Here is a 20,815-nt window from a genome sequence, read left to right as displayed (position 1 = left end):
TTTAAGGGAATTCAAATTCATCCATTTGGAAAACATTAAATGAGGTGCTTAAGTTGAACAAATATCATTAAGCTACAATTACTCAGTAGAATCTCTTTCTTGGAGGCTAAACAAGATTAGTTTGAGTTAAACTTTGACGCTTAAGCCAATGAAACTTGGTCACCTAACCTAATTTGTTCGGAGAGCAAAATGGAGATGGATGGAGAAGCACGGTGGGAGTTTTAGAGAAGCATTCTTCCTGAGAGAAAGTTAGAGAAAACAAAGGGCAATAGGATGAAAATTAAAGGGAATTCAAATTCGACCTTTTGGACTTGAGAATTGAACACTTAGGTGATTTAGAAAACTGTAAACGAGTTGCTTAAGTTAATGTAATATCCTTAAGCTACAATTACACAGCAAATTCTCTTTCTTGGAGGCTAAGCAAGATTAGTTTGAGTTTAACTTTGCCACTTAAGCTAATAAAACTAATAGCTGCCTAAGCTAATTCGTTCCTAGAACAAAAGAGAGCAGGTTGGAGAAGGACGGACAGAGTGAGAGAAAAACTTTCGTCCTGAGTGGTAGGATAGAAATTTAGAGAAAAGAAAGGGAAATAAGAGGGAAATTAAAGTGTATTCAAACTCATCCTTTTGGACTTGCGAATTGAACAGTTAAGCGATTTAGAAAACATGAAATGAGTTAAACAATATCGTTAAGCTACAATTACTCAGTAAATTCTCTTTCTTGGAGGCTAAGCTAGATTAGTTTCAGTTAAACATGGCCTCTTAAGCTAACGAAACTTAATAGTTTCCAAAGGTAATTAGTTCATAGAAGAAAAGAGAGATGGATGGAGAAGTACGGAGGGAGTTAGGGCAAAACTTTCTCCTTGAGAGCTAGAAGTGAAGGTTGGAGAAAAGAAAGGGAAATAGGATGAAAATTAAAGCGACTTCAAATTCCTCCTTCTGGACTTGAGAATTGAACACTTACGTGATTGGCAAAACCTTAAATGAGGTGCTTAAGTTAAGCTAATATCGTTAGTCTACAGTTACTCAATATAATCTCTTTCTTGGAAGCTAAGCAAGATTAGTTTGAGTCAAACTTGGCCACTTAAGCTACTGAAACTATTAATTGCCTTAGCCAATTAGTTCGTAGACAAAAGAGAGAAGGATGGAAAATGGCGGAGAGAGTTAGAGAGAAGCATTTTACATGTGAACTAGAAGAGAATGTTAGAGAAAAGAAAGGGAAATAGGATGAAAATTAAAGGGAATTCAAATTCATCCATTTGGAAAACATTAAATGAGGTGCTTAAGTTGAACAAATTTCATTAAGCTACAATTACTCAGTAGAATCTCATTCTTGGAGGCTAAGCAAGATTAGTTTGAGTTAAACTTTGACGCTCAAGCCAATGAAACTTGGTCACCTAACCTAATTTGTTCGGAGAGCAAAATGGAGATGGCTGGAGAAGCACGGAGGGAGTTTTAGAGAAGCATTCTTCCTGAGAGAAAGTTAGAGAAAACAAAGGGCAATAGGATGAAAATTAAAGGGAATTCAAATTCTTCCTTTTGGACTTGAGAATTGAACACTTAGGTGATTTAGAAAACTTTAAACGAGTTGCTTAAGTTAATGTAATATCCTTAAGCTACAATTACACAGCAAATTCTCTTTCTTGGAGGCTAAGCAAGATTAGTTTGAGTTGAACTTTGCCACCTAAGCTAATAAAACTAATAGCTGCCTAAGCTAATTCGTTCCTAGAACAAAAGAGAGAAGGTTGGAGAAGGACGGACAGAGTGAGAGAAAAACTTTCATCCTGAGTGGTAGGATAGAAATTTAGAGAAAAGAAAGGGAAATAGGAGGGAAATTAAAGTGTATTCAAACTCATCCTTTTGGACTTGCGAATTGAACAGTTAAGCGATTTAGAAAACATGAAATGAGTTAAACAATATCGTTAAGCTACAATTACTCAGTAAATTCTCTTTCTTGGAGGCTAAGCTAGATTAGTTTCAGTTAAACATGGCCTCTTAAGCTAACGAAACTTAATAGTTGCCAAAGGTAATTAGTTCATAGAAGAAAAGAGAGATGGATGGAGAAGTACGGAGGGAGTTAGGGCAAAACTTTCTCCTTGAGAGCTTTTTTTTTTTTTTTTTTTTTTTCCTGGGTAAGTAAGTCATAAAATAAAGACAATGAAATTTACACGTTTACAAGGGGCATACCACAGGCACGCCCAACAACAAATAAAAAACAAATATAACCAACATAAACTACCACTGCAACCCCTAAAAATAGGGGGGACAAGCAAGAACAACAGAAATACAGAAAAATCCCAATTCTTCCCATATATCCTCTTTGTCCTCAAGTAACCCCTACCATCAGAGATAATAGATGGGAACTTGAGGTGGATATATGAGCAAAGATACACACAAAATAACACCACTATGCTAATAAATAAACCAGACACAGACCAAACAACAACCCTCAAGCCGAGTCAAGGATAATAATCAACCTCACAAGCCCCCAGTCTCTACTGCAGATAAAACATGGAATCCAATAAGCAACCCACTCCTCACAGCCGTGACATCCAAGCCACTTAACCCAAGCCATGACGGAAGATAAGATCTACCCCATGAGAAATCCCAGCAGAGTCACATGAAGCTAGCACGATAAAAAAAACCGTAAGCCACGGACCAGGGAGTTGAAGTGAAAAGACAGTAGCCCCTCAGCAACAAGCCAATACACAGCCAACAAAATCATGAGATCAATCATCACATCCCCCAGTCCCATCCTTGGTAGATCACAAGCCTCAAACCCGACGGCAGTGGGCCCTACACTCCATGTCAGGCGCGGCAACCTCTTTGGCTCTCCCTTTGCGGACCAGTATAATGGCTTTGATAGGATCAATTCTTTGGTGAAAACTAAAGTTTCTGTGTCTCAGTATGCTATGCTTGCCATGCCTATCTCGGATGCTGAGATTAAGGATGTCTTTTGGTCTCTCAAGCCTAACAAGGCCCCGGGACCTGATGGTTATTCGGCGGGTTTTTTCAAGAGCTCTTGGGATATAGTGGGTAAGGAGGTCACCCTTGCTATAAGATCCTTTTTTGAAACTGGTAAACTTCTCTCGGAGGTTAACAGTACGATTATAGCTCTCATTCCTAAAATCCCTAACCCCACGAAGGTTGGGGACTATAGGCCTATCTCTTGTTGTAACACGATCTATAAATGCATTGCCAAGATCATTGCCAATAGAGTTAAGATTGTTCTTCCGGATCTTGTAGATCCTGTGCAATCAGCTTTTGTCCAGGGTAAAAGGATCTCGGATAACATCTTCTTGTCTCAGGAGATAATGAGGGGTTATCATAGAAATTCTAAAATTCCCAAGTGTGCTATGAAAGTGGACATTATGAAAGCCTATGATAATGTTAGGTGGGAGTTTATTCTTGACATCTTGTCAGCTATGAACTTTCCCCCTTGTATGATTATGTGGATCAAGGCTTGTATGACGAGCCCTTCTTTCTCGATCTGCATTAATGGGAGTCTCCATGGGTATTTCAAAGGGTCTAGAGGGCTTAGACAAGGGGATCCGATGTCTCCTTACTTGTTTGTTTTGGCTATGGAAATCTTAGCTAGAATTTTGGCTGAAAAAACTTGTGATCCCCTTTTCAAGTTTCATTGGAGGTGTGATAAAACCAAGATCGTCAACCTTTGCTTTGCTGATGATCTTATGATTTTCAGTAAAGGTGATACTGCCACTGTCAACCTTATCATGCAAGGCCTAGAGGAGTTTAGGCAATTGTCTGGTCTCACACCTAGTCCTAGTAAGAGTAATATATTCTTCTCGGGGTGTAATAGGGAGCTTAAAAATGACATTCTTAGTATTTCCAAGTTTACTGAGGGCAATCTTCCGGTGAAATACTTGGGTGTGCCCTTGATCACTACAAAGCTTAAGGCTACTGATTGTAAGATTCTGGTTGAGAGGATCACCAAGAGGATTAAGAGCTGGACCAATAGACTTCTTTCTTATGCGGGTAGAGCTCAACTTATCCAGTCTATCCTTTTTTCTATGCAAGTCTATTGGTCCTCACTTTTTATCCTCCCAAAAAAGGTGATTAGAGAGATTGATAGCATTTTGAGATCTTTTCTTTGGTCGAGTGTTGATTTGAAGATGCATAGTGCTAAAATCGCTTGGAATAATGTCTGTAAGCCTAAAGGTGAAGGGGGCTTAGGGTTTAAGGAGATGGGGGTTTGGAATAGGGCGGCTATCACCAAGCATGTTTGGTTTTTGTTCTCCGGAGGGGAAGGATCTATGTGGTGCCAGTGGGTTAAGTCTTACTTACTTAAGGGTAAGAGCTTTTGGCATATTAAGATGCCTAGTGACCCCTCATGGGTCTGGAGGAAAATTCTGTCTCTTAGGAAAAATATCTTCCCTCTTATCAAGTTTAAGATTGGTAATGGGGAGAAGGTGTTTCTGTGGTTTGATAATTGGCATCCTTTGGGCTCTTTATGGGACAGATTTGGGCATAGGATTATGTATGACACGGGTCTTCCTTTCGAGTCCAAAGTTAGTGCTGTCATATCTAATAATAATTGGAAGTGGCCTATTGATAACTCTTGGGAGATCAAGGAGTGGATTTCTTCTACTCCTCTTGAGCTTAAACCTTGTAGGGATATCCAGGATTGTCCTGTCTGGAACTTAACTGTGGATGGGAATTTTACAATACAATCTGCGTGGAATTGTTGGAGGGATAAGGGTACTAAAGTGCCCTGGGCTAATCTTGTTTGGGGGCATCCGTCCATTCCTAGGGTCAGCTTTGTGGTCTGGATGGCCATTCATGAGAGATTAAACACGGGGGATAGGCTGCATCTATTCGGCCTTGTTCCTAATCCTACTTGCCCCCTTTGTCATGGTCTTGAGGAGAATCACTCTCACTTGTTTTTCAGGTGTGTGTATTCTTCTAGGATCTGGGGTGCCATTCAGGTCATGTGTAACATTAGCTGGCCCCAATTAACCTGGCTAGAGTATGTGGTCTACGCTACTAAGTCCACCAGAGGCAAAGCTTTGAAGTCTTCTCTTACAAAACTCTCCTTTCTTTGCACTGTCTATCAGATCTGGATTGAAAGGAATAGGAGGATTTTTAGCAAGGAGTTTAAACCTAAGAAAATTGTGACTAATCTTATTGTCCAAATGGTTAGAGGAAGGATGCTTTCTATGTATAATCTGACTAACTCTGCAGGTGATGCTTGGTATCTGTCACAATGGAATCTACCTACAACAATTATGAAGCAGCCCCAGGACAACAATGCTGGGAGCATATTGAGTGGAGACAGTTTACCTATACTGAGGGTTGAGTGAGGGTGAGCAAATATTGTGGGGTTTTCTAATTGGCTACTCTTTTGCAGATTTATACCATGGATGCTTGTTCTAACTTGATGATGTCTTCCTACTCTCTAGCATGTTCGGCTAATGTCATATGTGGGCTGAGTGAAGTGAGCCAAAATAATTTAATTTTATCTTGTGGGTTGAGAGATATGAGGCTGCTCACAATTATATTTCTAACTGTTATTATATATACTAACTTTTATGTGCAGGTTAAGGAAGCTCCATTATACAGCAAAACAGTTGAGATCATGAGTGAGTTGGAGAGATGTGGGCCTAGTGAAGAGAGGACATATACTATGTGGAGTGTTGTTATTAGATGTGGGCCAAGTGATGTGAGGTCTCATATTCTAAGAATTATTTTCCTCCTTCTCTATGACGTCTCATGTAATATTGGCACTTACTATCTAGTTCTCTTTGGGCAGGTTAAGCAGAAACCTGTATGGTGGGTTTATTACTGGCAGTCTCCTTTGTACTGTGATTGGGACTGTTATTGGACTACGGCTGCAAGTTGCATGCTGGTGGGGAAGGCTCTTGGGCGATGGCCACAATCAGTGGCTGGTAACGACTTTAGTGTTGACTGGTGGTGTAGAGGTGGCTGCAACCAGCGCCCCTCGGTGAAGCTATATGCTGTGTGGAGATGCTTTTCGGTAATGGCAGCAAGGTGCGCCGTGCCTAGGCATTTCAGTGGGTTCATAAGCTGTTTTCAATTCGGGTTGTATATATATCTGTATGGTGGGACTGTAATTATTGTATGTTGTAACACTGTCCCCTTTTTGGGTACTTTGTTTATTAGATCTGGACATGTTTGAGTCTAGGATTAGGGCTGTTTTTTTAGGTATTCACGGTGATCTTTGTATTTCTCCAGTTCAGTGATTCTCTGGGATGGTGTAGATCTTGTGCAAGTTCCCTATCCGTTGTAGGACATGGTTCTTGAACAAGTATTTTGTTCCTCTTAGCTGGGCGTTGGTACCAGTTTTCTTTTTCTTTTTGTTTGGGCGTTGTCGTTGTTTTTTTTATTTTGTTTGGGGCACCCCTTGTAATCGTGTAAATTTTCTTGTTTTATTTATTTCTTACTTACCCAAAAAAAAAAAAAAAAAAGTTTGGGGACCAAACTTCTTTAAGGGGGGAAGGATGTAATAACCCTTATTCATGTCTTAGTCATGTTCATGTGCATTTTCATGATTTTGTCTTATTAAGCTTGCATTTGTAGACTTAGACTTGTTTTGCCTAGGTAAAGGTTCTTGTCTTGTCTTGATGCTATCATGTTTTCCCTAAGTGTTGTATGCATGCTTTGTTCCTTCCTTGCTGTGTCAAGCCTAGGTCATGTTAAGCCTAGGTCATGCCAAGCCTAGGTCATGTTAAGCCTAGGTCATGTCAAGACTAGGTCATGTGAAGCCTAGGTCATGCCAAGCCTAGGTCATGCCAAGCCTAGGTCATGTCAAGCCTAGGTCACAACTTTGAACCTCTTGCCCCTAGGACCATCTTGGAACCACTCTGGTTGACCTCCACCGTCACCTAGGCATATTGGCCGAGATGTCATCATCTAGGCCGAGGTGTGCACCACCTAGGTCGAGATGTGCATCATCTGGGCCGAGATGTTATCATCTAGGCATCCTAGATCTCTGATCCTTGCACCTAGTGATCTTGTTCCGGGACTGGAATGACCTAGACCGAGGTGTGGCACATCTAGGCCGAGGTGTGGCACAGCTAAGTCAAGTGTTATCCTTCCTAGCCGAGGTCATTGGAACCTTACTTGCCGAAGCCTTTGTCCTAAGCCGAGATTATTACCTGCCGGAGTACCCATGTCATCTAGCTTGTTGTATACACTTTGTCTTACACATGTCTTGTCACTTAGTCACCTTTTTGAGGAGAACCAATCCGGTAGTGCCACGTGTCCCGGCAGAGTGTTAAGTCAGCCGTCAGAGAGAGAAACCTATCATTTCTATATCTTTGTTCTAAGGAGGAGAGAGAAGCTCTAGGAAGAGAGGAAGAGGAATTCTAGAGAGAGGTAGATTTCCAAGCTTGATCCCTAGAGATCGAACCGCTAGATCCATATTTTAAGGTTAGATTCGTGATCTACTCTTGTTATTCTTTATGTTGATCTAATCGCATGACATGATCTAGCATGTTTCATGAACCATGCATTGCTTTGAAGTTCGGTTTTAGGAAGAGAAAGTGATATTCATGTGTTCTTGAAGAAAACCATGTTTTGATCTGAAAGTTTGTATTAAGATGCATGTTTTCGTGTTTGTTTTCATATGATCTTCAAGTATGGGTACCAAGGTCCATGTTTTCGAACTCATAGCATGAAATCCCAGATCTTGTAATAACAAGTTATGATTTTAGAATTCATGTTCTTCATGTTCTTCATGCTCATGTTCTTCATGTTCTTCAAGGAGGAAACCCAGATTTCCAGGCTTCATTTCCCTAGGTGTGATCACCGAGACCACTCTTGCCTAGATCACACACCTAGGCCAAGCATCGTATCTCACCTTGGCCTACCTTGGATGATCACTTGCATGTTAGTTTATCTTGCATGCACACCTAGGCTAACCACTGCACACCTAGGCCGACCATGGTACACCCTTGCCGACACCTTGTAACACCTCGGCAGCTGCACATTGAAGCCTAGGTAACCACACCTCGGCCAAGAGGTGTGGGACCTCGGCCAAGACCTCCTGAGTTCACCCAGCTAGGTCATTTTAGCCTAGATCATCTCTGTGCATCCATTCCAAGACCTGGTTGGTACCCAGCATGTTTTCCCTAGATGTTTCCAGCATGTTTTCCCTAGATGTTTTCCAGCATGTTTTCCCTAGATGTTTTCCAGCATGTTTTCCCTAGATCATTTGCATTCATGTAAAGCTTGTTTTTAAGAGTACATTCAATAGACTTTGCCATGTGTTTGTAGGACTTAGACCTTTGCCTTGATCCCGACATCCCAAGAACTATGTGAGTGGTATTTTTAATAAAGCTATGTTATACGTTTTGATAAATGCTTTGCTTTGCTTTGTTTTGAAAGTATTTGTTAAGCATGAATGATTACCCCTATTTTGTGTATCAAGTATAAGTTCGTGTATCAAGTAATTAGCTTTGTTTTGGATGCTAGGGGACTTTAAGCCCATGTAGCATTATGTTTGGGAGATCTTTGCTATCGACAGTCTATGAACAGATAGCCCCCACCGACGGTCTATGAACGGGTGGATTTGTCTAAATATGCTATCGACGGTCTATGAATGGATAGCCCCCACTGACGGTCTATGAACGGGTGGATTTGTTTTGTTCGGAATGTCATCACCCCAAGTACATGTTTTTTTTTTTGGGTGAATACCCCAAGTACATGTTGATGTTTTAACATCCAAGAAGCTTTGAAAGATTTGATTAATGAACTTGATTCATCCCATGCTTTGTTTTGTACAAGTTATGATATATGTATTGTTTTGACAAGGACCTCGAGAATCATTCATTTACCCCTTTATTTCTTATACCATTCACTGAATATCCAAGCTCACCCTCTATATATATATATATATATATATGTAGGTAACAAGCTAGAAGGCGGTGACGCCGAGATGTGTGTTTTGCCAGATGTTTTGGAATGCATGTTATGTCGGCAATCTTGAAGCTTATGTATTTTGAACATGTCGGCTTAAGAAGGCTTTTAGTCAAGATGTAATATGTATTTTATTTTGCTTCTATTCAAGTTGTAAATCTATGTAAGGATGTATGTCATTTCATTTGACTTATGCACAGCTCTTATGGACTAATTAGATTTGTATATATTGCTTCCGCACATGTTAGCCCCATATGTAATACTTTGATTGTGTGTGAATTTTGAAAGTTGGCCTTCGGTAATCTCGGATTACTGGCCATCACGGCACCATTCTACTAGGGGCGGAATGGGGTCGTGACAGTTAGGCAACTAATAGTTTCATTAGCTTAACTGGCCAAGTTTAACTCAAACTGATATTGCTTAGCCTCCAAGAAAGAGACTTTAATGAGTAATTGTACCTTCACGATATTAGTTTAACTTAAGCAACTCATTTCATGTTTTCTAAGTCACCTAAGTGTTCAATTCTCAAGTCGAAAAGGATGAATTTAAATTTCCCTTAAATTTCATCGTATTTCCCTTTCTTTTCTCTAACTTTCTCTTCTAGCTCTCAAGAAGAAAGTTTCTCTCTAATTCTCTCCGTCCTTCTCCAACCTTCTGTCTTTTGTTCTAGGAACAAAATTAGCTGAGGCAACTTATAGTCTCATTAGCTCGAGTGGCCAAGTTTAACTCAAACTAATCTGGTTTAGCCTCCGGAAAGAGATTTTACAGAGTAATTGTAGCTTGACGATATGAATTTAACTTAAGTACCTTCTTAAGGTTTTCTAAAACAGCTAGGTGTTCAATTCTAAAGTATAAAAGGACGAACAATTCCCTTTTAATTTTCATCCTACTTCCCTTTCTTTGCTCTTAATTTCTCTTCTAGCTCTCTGGAAGAAAGTTTCTCTCTAACTCTCTCCGTCATTTTCTCTCTTTTGCTTTGGGAACTAATTAGCTTAGGCAACTAACAGTTTCATTAGCTTAAGTGGCAAAGTTTAACTAAAACTAATCTTGCTTAGCCTCCAAGAAAAAGAATTTACTTAGTAATTGTAGCTTAATGTTATTAGTTTAACTTAAGCGCCTGATTTAAGGTTTTTCTAAATCAGCTAAGTGTTCAATTCTCAAGTTCAAAAGGACGAATTTGAATTCCCTTTAATTTTCATCCTATTTCGCATTGTTTTCTCTAACTTTCTCTTTTAGCTCTCTGGAAGAAAGTTTCTCTCTAACTCTCTCTGTCCTTCTCCATCCTTCTCTATTTTGTTCTAGGAACTAATTATGTTACCCAACTAGTAGTTTCATTAGCTTAAGTGGGAAAGTTTAACTCAAGCTAATCTTGCTTAGCCTTCAAGAATGAGATTCTACTAGGCAATTGTAGCTTAACGATATTAATATAACTTAAGCACCTCATTTAATGTTTTCGAAATGGATGACTTTGAACTCCCTTTAATTTTCGTCCTATTTCCCTTTTTCTTTTCTCTAACTCTCTCTTCTGGTTCTCGTCTAGAACATTTTCTCTCTAGCTCTCTCCGTCCTTCTCCATCCATCTCTCTTTTGTTCTAGGAACTAATTGGCTTAGGCAATTAATAGTTTCATCAGCTTAGTTTCATCAGCATAAGTGGTCAAGTTCAACCCAAACTAATCTTGCTTAGCCTCCAAAAAACAGGAATTTACCCAGCTTAACGATATTACTTTAACTTAAGCAACTCATTTAATGTTTTCTAAATCACCTAAGTGTTCAATTCTCAAGTCCAAAAGGGTGAATTTGAATTCGTTTTAATTTTTCATCCTATTTCCCTTTGTTTTCTCTAACTTTCTCTTCTAGCTCTCAGGATGAAAGTTTCTCTCTGACTCTCTCCGTCCGTGTCATTCCTTCTCTATTTTGTTCAGTTTAACTTATGCAACTCATTTCCTGTTTCCTAAATCATTTAAGTGTTATATTCTCAAGTCCGAAAGGATGAATTTTAATTCCCTTTAATTTTCATTCTACTTCCCTTTCTCTTCTCTAACCTTTCCCTTCTAGCTCTCAAGAAGAAAGTTTCTCGCTACCTCTCCCCGTCCTTCTCCAGGCTTCTCCCTTTTGTTCTAAGAACTAATTAGCTTAGGCAACTAATAGTTTCTTTAGCTTAAGTGGCCGAGTTTAACTCAAACTAATCTTGATTAGCCTCCAAGAAAGAGATTGCACCGAATAATGGTAGCTTAAAAATATTAGTTTAGCTTAAGCACCTCATTTAAGGTTTTGTAAATCGGCTAAGTGTTCAAAGGTTGAATCCGAAGTCGCTTTAATTTTCATCCTCTTTCCCTTTATTTTCTCTAGCTTTTTCTCTTCTACCACTTGAGAAGAAAATTTCTCTCTAACTCCCCCGTCCTTCTCCATCCTTCTCTCTCTGGTTCTAGGGACAAATTACCTTAGGCAACTATTAGTTTTATTAGCTTAAGTGGCAAAGTTTAACTCAAGCTAATCTTGCTTAGCCTCCAAGAAAGAGAATTTACTGTGTAATTGTAGCTTAACGATATTACATTAACTTAAGCAACTCGTTTAATGTTTTCTAAATCACCTAAGTGTTCAATTCTCAAGTCCAAAAGGATGAATTTGAATTCCCTTTAATTTTCATCCTATTGCCCTTTGTTTTCTCTAACTTCCTTTTCTGACTCTTAGGAAGAATGTTTCTCTAAAACTCCCTCCGTGTTTCTCCATCCATCTCCATTTTGTTCTCCGAACAAATTAGGTTAGGTGACCAAGTTTCATTGGCTTAAGTGGCAAAGTTTAACTCAAACTAATCTTGCTTAGCCTCCAAGAATATTTAGGGGGACAAGTGTCAAAAATTGGGCGGTTGCTGAGCTAAGTGGCCGGCCGGCCGGCCATCTTTTCTGGCAGGCCGGCCATTTCTTGTTTCAAAACTGGCCGGTGGCCTCCCCTCTGCAATAAATCTGGCCGGTCGGCCCCAAAAAGTAGCCGGCCATGCTCCCATATGTGTCTTCGGCCCTGTTTTACCCTCCGAGGGAAAGTTTCAAGCATTTCCATGCGACGGATGTGTTGAAGGCCTCTATTTCCCTCTGTTTCGGATGCGTTCCGTTGCCCAGATTGTCCAAAGTATACTTCGTTTTGTTAAGTTTTGTTTATCGAGTTGTTGTTTTGTTTATCGAGTTGTCGTTTTGCTTATCGAGTTGTTTGTCGAGCCGTCGTGTTTCGTGTTTTTGAGTTGTTACTCTTTGTTTAAGCTTTCTGTTTGAGTCTTGTTTATCGAGTTGTCAACATTATTGTGTTTTGTTTATCGAGTTGTAAACTCGCTAAGGTTTTGTTATATCTTAGAAAGTTAAGTTGTTGCGTCAGTTCACTACCTGACTGGGCAAAATGCACAATACACATTTCCATTCAATCTCATTATGATGTAGAATGATGCGATATGATGCTAAACGTTTAAAATACAATACTTTTTTCAAAAACTGTTTCATCCCATCATGCCTCGCTTGTTACAATAATTTACAGACTAAGGCACAAGTTTTACAGAGAATAAAACTGCCCGATAATGTACAATGTGCTACAACTACTAGTAAAAAGATAAATAAAACAGGAAACAGCCGCATCTGTGCTCTCAAGAGCAGTAATAAGAGGCCCTCTTCGTCCTCTTCTGCGGAATAGACTCTCCGCCACCATCACCATCGCCCTCATCTGAATCGGAGCCGTCATCCTCGGGATCCCCCTCAGCCTCGCCTCCACTCCCGGAACCAAGGCCGGAGCCGTCCTCTCCATCAGCAGATGTCTCCGACTGACGGTCTGCAACCTCCTCCTCCTTATCCTCACCAGGCTCCTCCTCCACAATATGTGCTCTGCGTCTACGAGACGACCCCTCTCCTCGAAAAGGCCTGGATGGCCCAGCTCCTCGGAAAGGCCTCTGGATGGCCGAGCTCCGTGAAAAGGCCGGGATGGCCGAGCTCCGTGAAAAGGCCTGGATGGCCCAGCTCCCCGAGAACCCAGCCTGCGGCTGAGCATATACCGGAGGCATCTGAGAGCAAAGAGTTCAATTTAAATACATCAATCCAAATATGTACATCAGATGCAGATACAAGCAAAAACTACATAAAGTGGGTGCATGTAAACACAGTGTACAAGTGGGGTGTGTGTCAGATGTGCTCTACACAAGTAGCCTATCAATGCAGTAGAAATCAGCATGTCATCAGAAGTATGATAAATGCCAGAAAACTAAAGGGTACCTGGAAGCCCATGATAGACAACTATGCCTCCCTCCGTAGGACCATCCCCTCAAGTGAGGCTACCATCTCGAGCACCTGATCCATATACTCAACAGGGGGCTACAGATGCAAAGGCAAGGGTGTCAGTAAAGGAATAAACGTCCAAATATCTGAGTGATGAATCAAAGCTGTAAAACATACCGGTGGCGAGTCGGGGTTTCTGACATATCGATGACCGGGCATCGGAGGCTCTATCGGGATCAGAATCGGAGAGGTAGTCCCATACTGTCACCCCATTAGCTCAGTCGGCATGTCCGGCCACCCAGGATGAGGAAAAGTCGGAGGAATCGGGGGAACCAATCCACTCCCACCTCTAGATGTACCAGCCCTGCTAGTGGAAGGGGCGTCTGCAGCCCAAGCCCGGGGCTGGCTCGAAGATGGCATACCAGCAGGCCTCATCATCGGAGTGCGAACTCCCGTCAATGGAGGCATCAGGAATGTGTGACGGTAAGTGGTGTAATCCCCCTCCTCAAGATATAGCAAAGCATCAGTACCCAGTATAGCATTAACAACATCCCGGAAAATTAGCACATCAGCAATCCGCATATCGACTGGGGGTGCTGAGGGTGGGTCTTGAGAAGTGTACCCCCAGACCTGACGCAAGAAACGCTCCCCCAGAAAAAAGGCCCTACCAACCGGCCCTTCGAACAGGAGCCTGTACCGGGAGGCACCCCACCCTCCGGCAAACTGGAATCGGAGACCCTCACCTAAGGGTGCCCAGGGCTGCCATGTAATCTGCAGATAACAGGTGCATAAACCAAGCAGAAATCGAAGATGTACAGGACAAATCAAAGATGGAAACAGAAAGAACTGAGAGTTCTGAAGTACCTTCGATGAGCGCACCGTGTCGAAATACTGTCGCAGGTAAAGGAGAGATTCCCGAGGTCTTGGCCGGTGCTGGCCTTCAAACACAAGTGAGTACGGGGTCATGAGAGGTCCCGCTACCATCAACTCCGGGGCCAATGTCGGGAAATATACATAGACCCACAACTGTAGAAAACAAAGCAGAATATGAAATGCTGAGGGCAAAATGCACGATACAGAGTATAAAGTGTGCCGTGTGTGCGATGTGCAGGTAATGAGAAGCAGAAATGTAAATCAAAAGGGTAGAAAGTACCTCCCAGGCTCTCCAATAGTCGCCAAGTAAGTCTCCCCGTCCGCGTGAGGTCGCGCTCATGTAGCAATAAAGGGTGGCCAAACTGGCACCACCCCAGTCATACCGCCTGACCTGTGACAGGTCCACCAAGGCACTCAACAGATAAAGCCCAACAGTGTTCCCTCTATCAGCAAACAGAGTGGTCCCGAAGAGGAACATCAAAAAGCCGCGGGCATACTGTGCTGCCTCCTCATGAGTCCCGGGCTCCATCTCCACCCCCCGGAAATGGGAAGAGAACCAGGTGTATCGGACTCTCCCCGAAGCTCTGTCAACAGGTGGGCGATCCCCCAGCAGATATATCCAAGCGGCCTCCCACTGGCCCATGTCCTCATCATATGGGATCGCCCAGCCTCCCACATTAAGGCCGGTCAATACAGCGAAGTCAAAAGGGGTCATAGTCATGTCCCCAGTGGCAGAGAAATGGAAAGAGTTGGTGGTGTCCCACCATCTCTCCACCAGGGCAGCCATCAGCGTCCTCCTGGCAGGACAACGAGATAGCCCAATGCAGAAGGGCCCGAACCCCGCTAAGTCAACCAAATCCCGAACGGCCTCCGGGAGCTCAGCATACCAATCTCTCGCCACGGTAGAGCCATACCCCTGCATGGTGCGAGAAGTCACCTGCATTCAGAATGAACACATGTTTCAGCATGAAAAGAATAAGCTGCGTGCAAATGAAAAGAATAGGCTGCGTGCAAAGTAAAGTAAGTGGGCTGCGTGTTCACCTTCAAATTGGGCTGTGTGTTCAGAAAATTAGTGTTTGGGCTACGTGTTCAACTCTTAATCAATTTGGGCTGTGTGTTCAGAAAATTAGTGTGTTGGGCTGCATGCTCAACTCTCAATCAGTGTGTGCTGCGTGTTCACCATCAATTTGGGCTGTGTGTTCAGAAAATTAGTGTTTGGGCTGCGTGTTCAACTCTCAATCAATTTGGGCTGTGTGTTCAGAAAATTAGTGTTTAGGCTGCGTGTTCAACTCTCAATCAGTGTGTGCTGCGTGTTCACCATCAATTTGGGCTGCGTGTTCAACTCTCAATTAGTGTGTGCCGTGTGTTTTTTTTTTTGGGTGGATAAGTCATAAAATAAAAGACAAAAACTTACACCACGACAAGGGGCATACCCCAGGCCCTAACCAAGCACTATACAAGAACCAAAAGAAAACAAAAATTGATCAATTAGTGTGTGCCGTGTGCTCAACTCTCAATCAGTGTGTGCTGCGTGTTCACCATCAATTTGGGCTGTGTGTTCAGAAGATCAGTGTTTGGGCTGTGTGTTCAACTCTCAATCAGTTTGAGTTGCGTGTTCAGAATATCAGTGTTTATGGGCTGTGTGTTCAGATAATCAATGTGTTGGGCTGTGTGTTCAACTCTCAGTCAGTTTGTGCTGTGTGTTCATCTTCAATTTGGGCTGTGTGCTCAGAATATCAGTAATCTGGGCTGTGTGTTCAGATAATCAATGTTTTGAGCTGCGTGTTCAGAATATCAGTGTTATGGGCTGTGTGTTCAGATAATCAATGTGTTGGGCTGTGTGTTCAACTCTCAATCAGTGTGTGCTGTGTGTTCACCTTCAATTTGGGCTGTGTGCTCAGAATATCAGTAATATGGGCTGTGTGTTCAGATAATCAATTTGAGCTGTGTGTTTAACTCTCAATTAGTGTGTGCTGTGTGCTCAGAAAATCAATGTTTTGGGCTGTGTGTTCAGAAAATCAGTGTGTTGGGCTGCGTATTCAACCCTCAACCGATGTGTGCCGTGTGTTCACAATCAATTTATGGGCTGAGTGTTCAGGAATTCAAGTGATTAAACCATGTGTTCAGAGTGCAAACAGAATGCATGAAAAATTCATAATATGTTACAGAAAAGGTAAGAACAAAGTAAATACCTCTCGTGCCTCATAGGAGAGATGATACTCTGGCTCCCGCAGAAGGAGATCCCCGGGTGCTTGCTCGTCAAAATCGATGAAATGATGGAAAACAGCCCGCGGGAGAACGTGTACTGGTGGGTCATACCTTTCAAGGATGAAGGGGCGAACCCTCAGAGGCAAAGACATGATGTCGGGCTCGCCTCCGGCACCTGGAGAACCTCCGCCATGGGGAAATTGACCCGCCATTTCAAGAAATCTGCAAAAGGGGCAAAAAAGAGCAAAAATGAGCCCAAAATTGGAAAAAGTCAACAAAAGTCAACTCTCGGGAAATGAAAAAGTCAACAAAAGTCAACTCCCGAGAAAATCTTCCAAATATTGAGACAAACTCACCTCAAGTGGCGAAAATGAGAAAAGAAGCCCCGAAACCAAAATTTAATCGGTTCAAAGTGCTTAAAACTGAAAGATTTCGCGAAAACAACTTGCATTGGGCATAGGAAAACGCGTATAGGGCACAGATTTGAGGGAGAAAATGGTTTGGGAAGCTAGAGAAGAAGATTTCGGAGCTGCACTTGTGAGCCCGAAATGTTTGGATGGATGTATTTAAAGAAAAGAGGCCGAAAAGACAAAACTGCCCCCAGATTTGGCAAAGTGGCCGGCTGGCCACTTTTTCTGGCAGGCCGGCCATTTCCTTTTCAAAAAATGGTCAGTGGTCTCCCTCTCCCAATAAAACTAGTCGGTGGTGTTCCCCACATGCCCTCCAAGGTCCCTGCAAATTTTGGGGAGGATTGGAGTCCCCGAGACCGGAAAAAGTACAAGAGAAGTGCACTTTCTGTCGCGAAATTGCTCCGCCGGAACTTCAGCTTCAACTTCCGATGCATGTCTCATCGTTTACTCATCGAAAGTGAGGTATATCCTTTTGAACATGTTGTAACCTCTCCGGGAGGTGGACCGGAGGCCGCGATTAAGTCACCCTCGCCGAAACACGCGTTTCTTCCCGCATTGCGATGCACTTTTCTATCAACACCGTGATTGTCTGCATTCGATATCACAATTGGACATATGCTGTTAGATATGTTGTGCTTGTTGAGTTTCTTTTGCAGGCACGATATTGTATGTACGGTTCATTTGAGGCTAGTTTGACCAGACGAATCGCGCAGGTATCGTATCTTCTCCGTGTGAGACGCGACGGGAATTGAATAATTCTCTGCATTCCTAACTGCATGAAATATAGTTATTGCTTTGCATTCTCGCTTAAAACTGTTGCATCTATTTGCGAATACTTGCTTCATTACAGCTTGCTGCATTTACACGATCATTGAGTTACCTTCGGCTTCTTGTATTGTCAGTTGCATTTTGCCCCTGCCTGCGGGCATGCCTGCGGGCGCATCTCTGTTTATTTTGCTTGTTTGTCTAAGTTTTTGGCCTTGTCAAAAATAGGTCGTCTTTGGGCTTTGACATTTACTCCCGTCATTTATGACTTTCGAGTTCTGTCAAAGAGGGGCAACTGTAGACACCCCATTTTTGACCAACCTTAAGACTCAGACGTCACCGATTGAGCGCTTGGTAATGTTGCATATCGTGCTCGTTCAGAGGTTTCAGAGTCTCGACTGCGAGCCTTGCCTCCAGACTTCCGGACTCTTTTGTGCTTTGCCTCGGTTTGCGAACCAGGCTCTGCTTTCTCTGTTTTCTCTTCCCAAAGGGAGGGAGAGGTTTCATAGACCATCTCTCACTGGCCGTAGGCTACGTTTCATGGTCGTAGGCCATTTTGCCCGTTTGGAGTCCGATTTCCGGTTTTTCGGAGCCGTTGGCCGTGTGCCTCGATTCGGGACCGCTTAACCATCTCCGTTTCCTCCGGTTCTTGGCATGCATCTTATTTGCTCCCTTTTGAGGGACACTGTGGTCTGAGAGACCGACTTCGTGGTCGAACATCACTCCCGGTGCCTAACAGTCAGTTTTCGGGGCCTCGAGCTGCGCGTTTCGACCCCCGAACCTTCTATTTGCATCGGTTTTGGTTCGTTTTGGCAGGGACCTCTGTTTCATTGCTAGGAAGGTCGTAGAAGGGTGGGAGGAGGCCAACAATTGTTCAGACAACCAGTTTTATTCCTCCATCGCCCTCCGTCGCCCGTTTTTCCTCACTTCAAAGCCAACGTCGACCACTCTTGGGCCATTTTCTTGCACCCTAAACCCCATATTTGTGATGTACACATCTGGGAGGCCACCAATATTTTGTGGCCGGCCAGTAATTGCTTTTGAACCTTTTGAACCCCTTTGAAAAGTGGGTTGTTCTCCCTCCTGGTTCACTATCTCCAGCTTTGACCACATAATTGTGTTGTGCACACCTGAGAGGCTACCTTTTTGGTATGGCCAGCCACTAATTCTCATTGAACCTTTTGACCCTTGGCCGGCCGGCCATGGGAGGTAGCCGGCCGGCCTAACCCTAGATAACTGGCCGGCCAGAATCCTTGCATCGAGTACAGTGCAGATACACCCTCATTTTCCCCCCAGATTCTGTATCCGGGGGGGGGGGGCATTTTTAGGGGGGAAACTTCATTCATTTCCCTCCATTTTTTCCCTCCCTTTCCCCCCCTCTTTTGCCTATATAGCAGGCCCTCCAGCTGCATATTTAGGGTTACAAAAATTCCCCTCAAGCCTTGCCTTGTATCTCTCTCTCTCTATATTTCCAAGCTCCAAACCCTAAAGTCCTACACTCATTTCTTCATCAACCCATACCCCCACCCTTCCATCCTCCATTCCAGCAGTTTGAGGTTGTTCTTCAGAGCCTAGGAGTGCTGTATTTTGGTCCAAAAGTTGTCAAAGGCATAGTCTTCAAGGGTGAGCTTCCTTTTTCCCTTTTCTAGCCTTTTCTTGATTTATTTATAAGCCATACTTGCTTGCTGTTTTGGGCTCCGACCCTAACTGGAGTTAGGCTTATTTTGAGCTATTTTTCATGTTTGTTTAAGGGCCTCTCACTGTTTGAGGCCTCCTTGTTGCACTTGCTTCATTACTCCCCGTGTATGCCATTTTCTTGTGTAGTATTTTTGGCCTATGTATAAATTGTTTTGAGGCATGTCATAAACTGTAAAGAAGCTTATTTTGAGCCCTTCTTCAACATTGTTGAAGGGATCATCACTGTTTGTAGCTTTCATTTGCCACTTACTTTTATATCTCTCTCTTGGCTCCATTTTTGCATGATTTGTTAGCTTCTTATGCTTCTGTTTTTGGGCTCTGGTCTGAACTATAAATGACCTTATTTTGACCCCTTATTCATGTTTTATTGAGGGTCTTTCACTGTTTGAGGCATCCTTTTTATACTTTGTGTTATAGCTCTCTTTTTGGCCTTTTTTTGCATAGCATTTTGAGCATTCTTGTACACTGTTTTGGGTCTGGCCACGAACTGGAAAATATCATGTTTTAGGCCCCTCTTCAACTTTTTTGAAGGGCCCTCTCTTGTTTGGGCTCAGCAGCTGTGACTTGCTTCTTTATCTCACATTTAGGGCCATTTTCGCATGCTAGCTTAGCCCCATTTGTGTTCATTGTTTGGCCCTGCTTAAAACTGTAAACATGCTTGTTTTGGGGCAGCCTTGAATCTTTCTTCACATTTCATGATCAAATAGTGCATGCTTTGTATAGCTGTAGGCCATTGTGTGTGCCTAGTTTTGCATTTCGGGTACCATTTCATGCATCGGGTGCCATGTTTCCATGATTCGGGACTATTTCGGGTCATATTTTAGCCCTAAACTTTGCATGTTTGCATACCATGTTTCATGCCTTGCCATGTCTTGTTAGAGTGGCATTTGGCGCCTTAGGTTCGGTCCTCGGTTTGCGTGCATGTGTGCACACATTCCGAGTTGTCTCATTTTCATCTCATGGCCTCTTATGTGAGTGTGGCTGAGGTCCACTTGTGTTGGTGTAAGTCCATTGTGCATTGTGTATGCCATTTCATTTCATAGCATTGCGTATGCTAGGTTGTATGTTAGAGCATTGTGTATGCCATGTTACCTCGTGCATCGTGTATGCCATTTCATAGCATTGCGCATGCTAAGTTGTATATTAGTTGCATTCATGCATATCATGCATATTGCATTGTGCTTGGGATAGGAGTTAGCCCGAGCACAGGAAACGAGGTACGTTTCGTACTCCGAGTGACGGAACGTGTCTCAATTCCTTGTCGCCGACACTCCGGATTATCCATGATGGAGTCTAGGCCCCGTTGTGTTTTATATGTGCATTCATTCCATATTGAGTCATGCAAATCGACTCCTCGGCCATCATGCATCGATATGCGTGATTGGTGGCACGAGGATCGAGGCATGCATATATTTGTGAAAATACATTGCTATGCCCCTTTCCTGCTCTCTGTTGCAGCAAATCAAGAATTAGCAACCTTCCGGAGCTTGGCGCGCTTTCCAAGAATAATTGTAAAACAGAGGCTAATTGGGGCATCCCAGTGGATTTCCGCGCAAGGCAGCCCAGACATGCATCATCCATCATCTAAAGAAGAGTCAAGGCAGTCCCTGGCTTGCATGCCAGTTTATTATTTTTCTTAGTTAATTTGTAAATTAATTAGGAATTTGTATATATTTGGACTGTATTATTTGGACTGTACTATTTATTCGGACC

Source organism: Camellia sinensis, chromosome 5 (assembly GCF_055761805.1).
Source record: "Camellia sinensis isolate YWXY chromosome 5, ASM5576180v1, whole genome shotgun sequence".
NCBI classification, from domain to species: Eukaryota; Viridiplantae; Streptophyta; class Magnoliopsida; order Ericales; family Theaceae; genus Camellia; species Camellia sinensis.
The sequence above is the reverse complement of the archived record's forward strand: the minus strand, read 5'-3'. Positions refer to the sequence as shown.